The sequence below is a fragment of the Bubalus bubalis genome, chromosome 4 (assembly GCF_019923935.1).
Source record: "Bubalus bubalis isolate 160015118507 breed Murrah chromosome 4, NDDB_SH_1, whole genome shotgun sequence".
Taxonomy (NCBI): domain Eukaryota; kingdom Metazoa; phylum Chordata; class Mammalia; order Artiodactyla; family Bovidae; genus Bubalus; species Bubalus bubalis.
In genome coordinates, this window is record NC_059160.1 from 146246627 (window position 1) to 146256652 (window position 10026).

The window sequence follows — 10026 nt, forward strand, 5'->3', positions numbered from 1 at the left end:
CTCAACAAACGGGGCTGGCTCTTCTTGTTGAACCCTGCCAGGGGTGGGAGTTCACCTGCTTGGGCTGCTCAGAGTGCTGGGACGGGAGAGCAGGGCTGCCTGTTCCACATAATGCTTTGCTGTGTTGAAATGCTTCAGTGCCCCAAGGAGTCCATGCCTCTGCCTGCAAAGCCTCCCCCACCTGCCCACACCACTGACTTCTTCCTCTGACCTCTTGCAGCGTGACTGGGTAAGCCCACACCTGGCACCTGTTTCCTGCTGGTTTGCTCATTCTCTCTCACCCAGGGTGTTGCAAAAGCCTCCCAAATGGTTGTCTCGGTTCTCCTCTGCACTCTGCACTCCATTCTCCATCTGCACTTAGAAGGATTAAAAGAGAGCATTTTATTGGCGTATACTTCTTAGTATAAAGTTAGTGTAAAGTGCTCAAATCTCAAATGTGTGTTATTGTTCAGTTGCTCAGTCGTGTCTGACTCTTTGGGACCCCATGGACTGCAGTACACTAGGCCTCCCTGTCCCTCACCATCTCCTGGAGTTTGCCCAAGCTCACATCCATTGCCTCGGTGACACCATCCAGCTATGCCTAGCTGGGTGTATTTCTGCATATGTATACACCATGTAAATGTCTCATTGATTGAGATACAGAACAGCCCAGCAGGTTCACCTGTGCCCCTTTCCAATCCATAATCTCCCCAGAGCTAACCAGCATTCAGACTTTAATCCCCAAAGTTAATTTCACCTACCCTTGAGTTTTATTTAAATGGGACCACATAGCAGATACTCATCCTGTCTCCCTTTCTTTCAGCATCATTTGTGAGAGCCATGCATCCAGTTGCCTGTATTGGGAATTTCTTCTTTTTCATTGCTGTGTAGTATTTCACTGAAGGAAGGCACCGTCAGTTAATTCTCCTCTCTTCAGTAGTTGGATGTTAGAGTTGTTTTCAGTCTTTAGCTGTGACGACCATTTTTGTGCACATTCTTGGTGGTCATTGGCTTTCATTTCTCTTGGGTAAATACCTGTGAGTGGAAGTTAGATCATCGCACAAGCATGTGTTTAGTCTCAGTAAACACTGCCAAACAATTTCCCAAGTGGTTGAACCAATTAACACTCCCACCACTAACATATGAGCCTTTTGGTAACTCCACATTCTTGTCATCCTTGGGAGTTATCATTCCTTTTTAATTTTAGACCTTTTGGTGGGAAAATAATGGTATCTCATTGTGACTTTGATTTGCATTTCCCTAATGATTGATGACGTTAAAACTTTTTCATATGCTTGTTGTGCAGCCAGAGATCATCTTTTGTATACTGTCTAAGTCTTTTGCTAGTGTTTTCTAAATTGGTTTATCTCTTTTTTCTTGATCTAGATTTTTTTTCTTGCTCCTTTTAAAATATATAGTGGATTTGATTAATCTGTTGGATATATGAGCAGGAAATATGCTTTTCTATCTTTGTCACTCCCTTTCCCATCCTCTCAGAACCCCTCACTTTGTCACCATTGAGCCTTTGAATACGGGGTGCCCTCTGCCAGGTGGAATCTCCCCCTCTTCTCTGCCTTACTGGGGCTTGTTCTTTCAAGAGCTAAAGCAAACTCCACCAGCTCTGGGAAGTTGGCTCTTCCTGCTCCACAGTTAACCCCTGTGCTTTGTATGCATCAGAGCGCATAGCCCATTGGATTCAATAAAAGCAAGCCAAGGGGCACCTGGCTTCTCTCTGCACCTCTGGGGCAGGATGGTGTCTTCTGTGTCACGGTTGCCCCATACCTCACACGAGGCTGGTTCTCAATCAACTCTTGTGGTAGGTTTTCAGTGATAGGATGGAGGCAGAGCCCAGTTTGCCTGCAAAGGTCCCAGTTTACACTTACAGATACAGTATGGTTCTGAATGGCCCCTCCTCGGGGCCCTTGATGAGATGGGAACAGGAGGGGGTGCCAAGGGGAAGAGAATATTTGTTTCAGGAACAGACTTGGGTCTAGTGCTGACCTGGTGCCAATATGCTGTGCGCTATCAGGTAAATCTCTTCTATGCCTCAGCTTCCTCTTCTGTGAAATGGGGAGAATAAATAAATCTTTCGTCGCCTATGTCTCACAGGGTGGTTATAGGGCAGATGAGATGTCAGATGAGCCTGTGGCAGGAGCGCAATGCAGAGGCATAGAGAAGCCGCTCCTGCCCCCAGCGAGGCTCTACCTGGGAGGGGAGATGTCAGGCACCTCCCCCCACCCCCCCAATGCAGTCAGTGTGAGAAGGGAGGGGTCCTGGGAGGGGACCCTGAACAGAGGCAGGTCCCGACAGGGGCAACCTGGCTGGATGTTGGCACTGGTTACATCCGGGTGGTGGCTAAAGGTCCTTTTCTGAATGTTGAAAACATTTCATAATTTCAATTAAAGGAATTAAAATATAAAAACATAGGTTGGGCCCTTTCAGCCCTCTGGGTGCTTGTGAGGAGCCCTCCTGTCTGGAGCATCACCATTGATGGGGCCGGGCACGGTGCAGGGCTGCTGTGTGGGGCACACACTCCCTCGGATGGAGCTGGCTGAGGACAGGTGTGCTCGGAGTCGAGGAAGAGTGACTCATTGCTGGGCCGCGGCCTGCCGAGGGCCAGGTGCCAGGCCTGGGGAGGGGGTGAGGTGGGAAGTGGCAGAGGCGAGCTTGGCTGGCTTCCAGAGTCAGAGTCAGGGTGGGGCTTCTTAGAGGCCATAGTTTCTTCCTACGGATGGGAGACTGAGACCCAGAGGGCAGACAGGACTTGGCCCACGTCACGTGGGAAATCCTAGGCCAGATCTCCCCATTGACTCCACTTCCCACCTGCTGCATGCTTGCCAGGGGCCAGGAGGCATTTTTCTAGGTTCTGCTCAGGTTTCAGAGGCCTGATGTCACCTCGTGAATCCCTAAACAGAGGATGTCCTCTGTGTCTTGGCCCTGGGTGCCCCGCAAGGAGATCCTTAGGGTCCTGGGGGTTCCCAGAGAAGATGGGGATGCTGAGCGGGAAGGTGTGGTGCTGGTGCTGCTCGTCTGGCTTGTGGAGACAACTGTTGGCATCCTGACATCTTTTCTCAGCTCCACAGTCAGTGCTTAGGTGTTGGTGGCCTGAAATTGGCCACGGGGGGAGTATTGATGGAAACAGGGAAATGCCTCAAGGCAGAGTGGTTCCCTGGATGCCAAGTTTCCCATTTACCAGCATACCACTGCCTGGCCCCATCCCCCTCAGCCACACAGCTCCACTTTATGATTTGAAGAAAGGTTTAAAAGATTAAAAAAAAAAAATTCATTCTATTGGACCATTCAATTTTTTAAATCTACCCTGCAAGTGCCAAGGAAGTCTGTGTGTTGTGGACTAACCTGGGATAACTTGTATGTCCTGAACTGACCCCTGATTCTGGGCTGTCCTGGGCTAACCGGTGTTCCAAGCCAACCCAAGAGCTCTGGGCTAACCATCTGTTTCTGGGCTAACTCAGGCTAATGTGCGTGTTCTGGGTTAATGGGTGAGTCTGGGCTAAGCTGGGAGCGAGTTCAAGGCTAGCCTGGGCTGACACATGTATTCTAAGAGAAGTTGTAGGTTCTGGGCTACCGTGGGGAATTGTTCCAGACTAATCTTCAGGACCTGGGGGAGTCCCTGCTCCTCTGCTGGAGACAAGGGTAAAGTCCGGAGCTCTGGTCCCGATGCCCTCTTACTTTTTCAGGGGTGGGAAACAGACCCTCAGTTTTCCTTCTTATAAATGAGAACAACTAGAGGTTAGCAATGAACTTGGAGCTCCGTTGTGAGCGAGCGCCTCAAAGGGGCTCAGAAGGCCCAGAACCAGCCTCTCCTCCTGGACTTGTGGGTGAAAGGGAGGCACAACCAGCTCCTGCGTAGGGCAGGCAAGACTGGGCTGGCCGGGTGAGGGACAATGGGGCCACTGTGGGTTCTGGGGAGGAAGCCAGACAAGAGAAGCGCTCCCTGCCCTCGCTGACTCTTCCTGAAGAAGAAAGGCGGGGACCTCATTTAAGACGACTCCAGGGACTTCCCTGGTGGTGCAGTGGCTAGGAATCCGCCTGTCAGTGCAGGGGGCAGATCCCTGGTCTGGGAGGATCCCACATGCCGCGAGGCAGCTGAGCCCGTGTGCTGTAACCCGTGTGCCTAGAGCCTGTGCTCCGCACAAGGGCAGCCACCACAACGAGAAGCCTGTGCGCTGCAGTGAAGAGTAACCCCATCTCGCCACAACTAGAGAAAGCCTGTGCAAAGCAACAAAGAGCCAGTGCAACCAATAAATAAATAAATAGACCTGACTCCATCCCCAGCCTCACCAGGAGCCCCTCCTTCAAGGGGCATTCATGCGCAGCTCTGTGTCAGCTAACGCATCCCTGGCCGCCCATGGTTTTCGGGGATGGAGGATCATCAACCCAGACTCTGAGGCACCTCTCAGAACCCCTGTCCACGTGACCTCCCTCTAGCCCTCGGTCCATCTTCTGCTGCTTCCCCAGGGCGCTGAGGTGAGAGCTACTATATCCCCCAACACTCCCAGCCCATGGTGACCTCCCTTCTGCTCCAGACTGAAGGACTGCTTTCTGGGGGGTCTGCTGGGCCTGCTGGGAGAGTTTCCTCCAGCATGTGTGCCCTCTGGGTGCAACTATATCATGCTGGACAGATACAGTGATAATGGCATCAGTGCCCCCCGTACCACTGAGAAGGCCAGTGCTGACCCCAGAGTGCTGCCCACACCCCGAGTTAGGGACACCCCAAGCTAAGGACACCCCGAGCTGGGGACACCCCTCAGCCATCTTCCCCACTGGGCACATCTGTCTCCTGCCTCCCTCCAATCAAGCCCACTCACTCCGACCCTCCTTTAACTCCTAGTTCCTGAGTCCCTCTGGAGGGTGGGTGCTGTGCACAGCAGACAGATGCCTCCCCTGTCCTCTTGCAACTTGCAATTCCGGAACCTATTGCAGCTTTGCTTCTGCCACTCCCTCTATGTGCAAGACTCTCTCCCTGTCCCTTCCTCCAGGAAGCTATCCCTGATTCCTCACAATGCCTTTCTTCCTTTTCAGTTCCTTGCAAACTGCTCCCTCACTCACTGGGTGCCCTTTTGGCAACCCCAGGTCACTTCCCGGGATGGGTGGGCCTTGAAACACTCCAGTCCATGTGAGAGACAGGCCCATTCCTGGCTGAGGTCCTTCAATCCATCCTTTGCCTCAGATAAGGCCAGCGCTGCTATCAAGGTCACAGCAAGGCCCTTTTCTCATGTTGTCTGGGCTGGCTGGGGCTGGCCAGGGGTCTCTGCACTTACCAATTGTGCAGGGCAGGGTGGCACCTGGGATCTGTGGACAGGCAGGCTCTCTGAGCCTTGTGTTTATGGTGGGAATTTTGCTCCAAAATCACCAGCCTCACCCATTGTTTCTGTTCTCATTCACTCCTCATTCATTCTCATTGCCCCTGTTTGGCCAGAGTTAGGAATGGGTGGGCAATCCTCTATGAAGGGGTTCAAGGTCCTGAAGGATGGGCCTGCCCATCTCTACCTCCAGTTCCTCCAGAAGATGGGCTCCTGGTGGCCCTCTGTATAAAACGCTGACCACCTCCAAAGGCCTGAAGGCCAGCAAGTTCTTCTTCTTGCCTGACTCTCCACTCTTGGCAGCAGGCACCTCCGCCTCTGGGCCCGCTCCTTCTTCCTCCCCGTGCTCTCCTCTCCCCAAGTCTTCTTTCCTTTTACCTCTCCTTTCCTCTATTCCTCCAGAAAACACAGTCTTATGTTTGAAGGGAAGGGGGCACAATAACTTCTGAGCTCTAGGGACTTCGTGGGCAAGAGGAAGAGGAGGGCTGGGAGGGAGCAGAGCAGAGGAGGGTTTGGAAAGGCAGAGAAAAAAGTCCAGGAAATGAGGTTTGGGCTGCCCTGAGGGTCAGCATAGAGAAGGGCTGCTTTATTCTGTGGAGAACCATCAAAGGTTGACGAGCCGGAGATGGACATGAAGGGCAGGCCTTGGGGGCCACTTAGTGGCTATTAATAGGAGACAAGGGGGCCTGGAGGTGAGGACTAGGTTATATCCATTCTGGGATCTGAACATGGATTTAGGTATTGGGGTAACCTTGGGCTTCAGTTTCCTTTTCTGTCAGGTGGGTAATAATCCTAAACTAGCGTAAGGAGACCATATTATGAGGGCAGTGATCCGCCTCATCGTCTCTGGGCACCATGGCCTGCAATTCTGACACTGGCCACTAGGTGGCAGCCAGCCCCCAGGAGCCCCACCTGCAGCCCCAAGCCTGGGCCAGGAGGACTTTTCCCCTGAGAGGATCAGTCGCAGAGCTGCCTCATCCAGTCTGCACTTTGTAGGTGGAATCTTCTCTCCTTACCCACACACCAGCTCCAGTCCAGACAGAGGCCTCGCGGGCCTTGGGGCACAGAGGGGAGGCCATGTATGAGAAACTCCAGGTCCACATGCCTGATATGGGGGCCTCTCTCTGGGGCAGGTCTGTGCCAGGGGACAATTTGTAGAGGGTTGCCAGATGTAGCAACTCCGGGAGTTGGTGATGGACAGGGAGGCCTGGCGTGCTGTGATTCATGGGGTTGCAAAGAGTTGGACATGACTGAGCGACTCAACTGAACTGAACTGCCAGATGTAGCAAATAAATACAATATTTGGGATATAATTATACTAAATATTATTCGTCATTAATCTGAAATTCAAATTTATCTGGCAACTCTGACTCTGAAGCACTGGTCATCATGAGGGACAAGGCCCGTCGCTCACATATCTGCACTGCGCTCAGGGCGTGGGCTCCGGTTGCTGGGGCTGAGGGCTGTCAGAAAGGGAGTTGGCACAGGGTGGGTAGACCCAGCTTCAGTTCAGTCACTTCCCCTGGATGCCTATTCATCCATCCATTCATTCATGGGAAAAAGTGGAAACAGTGGCTGATTTTATTTTCTTGGGCTCTAAAATTACAGTGGATGGTTACTGCGGTCACAAAATTAAAAGATGCTTGTTCCTTGGATGAAAAGCTATGACAAACCTAGACAGCATATTAAAAAGCAGAGACATCACTTTGCCAACAAAGGTCTGTCTACTCAAAGCTATAATTTTTCCCAGTAGTCACGTACGGATGTGAAAGTTGGACCATAAAGAAAGCCAAAGAATTATATTTTTGAACTGTGGTGCTGAAGAAGACTCTTGAGAGTCTCTTGGACTGCAAGGAGATCAAACCAGTCAATCCTAAAGGAAACCAACCCTAAATGTTCATTGGAGTGACTGATGCTGAAGCGGAAGTTCTAGTACTGTGGCCACCTGATGCGAAGAGCTGACTCATTGGAAAAGACCCTGATGATGGGGAAGATTGAAGGCAGGAAGAGAAGGAGACGGCAGAGGATGAAATGGTTGGATGACATCATCGACTCAGTGGACATGAGTTTGAGCAAACTCTGGGAGATAGTAAAGGACAGGGAAGTCTGGTGTTCTGCAGTCCATGGCATGGAAAAGAGTCAGACATGACTGAGTGACTGAACAACAACAATCCATCCCCCCATCCATCCATCCACCTGCCTGTCTGAGTCACTCCTTGAGGACTGGCTAGGCTCTGAGAGCGTAGAGACCATGGGCCACTGTCCTCACATTCCCATGGGCTCTATTTCTGTCTTTCCAGTTCCAGCCCATCCAGCTTCTCTCTGGAGCTTGGCAGAGCCTGGTGGTGGAACCACATGGAATCCGCGACTCCTGCCTGCTCTGAGAGTTGTGCTCACCGTTCCAGCTGGACACACACACTCCACTTTTCCCATCACTGGACTGGGATGTTCAGAGGGCCGGGGGCGCTCAGTGTTGACAGTTACATGTTCACCAGGTAGTCATCCACATGGGTGGGACTAGGAAGAGCGGAGGAGGGAAAGGGAAGCAAGGGTGGAGGGAGGGCCACTCTGTGGGCAGGCCCCGAGGGTGGGCCTTCATGTGGAGACAGCACCTGCCTTCCCTTGATGCCCTGGGGCACAGGTGGCTCAGGACTCAGAAGGCCAGCTCAGGGATGCCTCCTGGAGGCCCATTGACCTCACCCCCTGCTCCCACAATCCCACTCCCATGATGATAGATGTGAAAGCGGAGTCCCAGAGAGGGGTAGTGAGTGACTCAAGACCACACAATGGCCTCTCCTCGTCTGAGTGTATTGCGCTGTGTCCTGCAGGCTCTGATCTGCTCTAGCTCTCAGGCGCTGTGAGGCGCCTTCTGTCCCCCAGGGGTCCCCCGCAGGCCCTAGGCTGGGCCGTCTGCAGTGTCACAGACCGGGGCCTGAAGACCTGCCCTCAGCCACCCTCTTCACAGGGAAGAAGATTCACGAGGCAGGTGAGTTACTTTAAAGGAACCTGTGGTCTTTTATCACCTTGATGGCTACAGTGGATTTTGTTTCAGGGAATATCTGTAAGACTTTAATTAAATCAGGAACTCAGGCCCCACCAGCTTCCCTGCTGCTTATCAGCTTCTTAAGGCTGTGATTCATTACCCAGGATTATTTTTTTCATCCCTGAAATAATCTTTAAAGGCCTTCTATCAGGAAGATTAAAGCTATAAGTCATACATGCGCACGTGGTTGCTTTCTTTTTTCTGCACATGGCGGTGTGGAGCCACCCAGAGGACTGGGCCGCACGCTGCCCTGGCCTTCTCCGTCCCTCAGGGACCCTCTGCTGCCCTGGCTCGGGGAGGAGCAAGGGGCTGTGGCCCTCTGGCTGGACAGAGGTTTGGCTGGAGTTGTGGGTGCTGGGGTGGCCTGGGTGGGTGGGAAGTGGGAGAGGAAGAAATCTACCACTGGGTTTCCCCTGATGTCCTGGGTGAGAAGGGCCAGGCCTGTCACTCATCACCCTCTATCCTCACCAACAAAATGCAAAGGAAAAGGAGAGATCAAGAGATGGACCTAGCTCCTCTCTCGACCTGCAGCTCACCTTTTCCTCTTACTCTTCCTTCTTTGCTTGATGACTCTTCTCCTTCCTTCACTTAACAAACATCCACTGGTCCTGCTCTGGGTCACTGTCTGTTCTGGGTGCTCAGCCGGGCAAGACGGATGAGATGCCTTTTAGGGATACAGACAAGTAGTGAGTGATGACACCACATTTATTTCTCTCTCCCTCTCTTCGACTCTGTGCCTCCCGGTCCCCTTTACCCCATCTTTCTCTGTCTCTGTCTTTGAAACTGGAGAAGCAAGGCTTTCTTTTCCAGTGAGAGGCAGGACTTCTTACTGGAGGTAGTGACCTTGGACTTATCTTGAACTGCTCACAATGACTCTCCCTTGGGCCAGCTTCCTCGGGGGCAGGATGATCTCAATCCAGGTCCCCAGGCCCTTGAGGATGAATGAAGTCCCTGGTTCAGCCTCTAACAGGAACAAGGCAATCGGGGGCAAGGGGAGAGGAGGGTGGCCTTCCTGGAGGAGGTGGTAATGAGGACTCGGGTAGGCTGCAAAGAACTTGGGTCTGGAGCATAAGCTGCTCTGGCCCTCACTCTCTAATCCCTAGACCCCTAGTGCCTGTCTCATCTCTTTTGAGGGTGAACTATGAGGGGCTGAGACTCAGCTTTCGACAGACTTCCCACTCTAGCCCTTGGCCATTGCCAAGTTCGGGGAGTTGTTAGTCACAGCACAGGTGCCATAGCTTTGGAGATGTTACTTTGTGCAACATTGGCTGGAAGGGAGAGCAGTCTCCCCCAGCCTGCGATGGCTGTGTGCATGGGGGCAGATGGGAGCCCGGGAAGTCTCATGTAGAGCTTCCAGGTGGGTCTACACTGGGACTCGGAATTGCCCTGCACTTGCTGGGGCTGGGAGCAGTCGCAGGTACCACTGGCATGAGTTGGTCTGCAAAAGTGTGTATGTGAAGAAGAAATTCCATGTGTGGATGTGGTGGACTGAGATGGCACAAGGGAACACGGGAGCTGGGAACCTGGGGTGGGATGCAGCCCAGCCCCCAGCCCATGACTTTACTTCCATACTCTTCCACTTCCAGGCTTTTGCATGGGCTGTTCCCACACATCTCCACGCCCACTTCACCTGGGATCATCCACCCATCTCATGCCACACGGCCCAGATGAAGCCAGGTC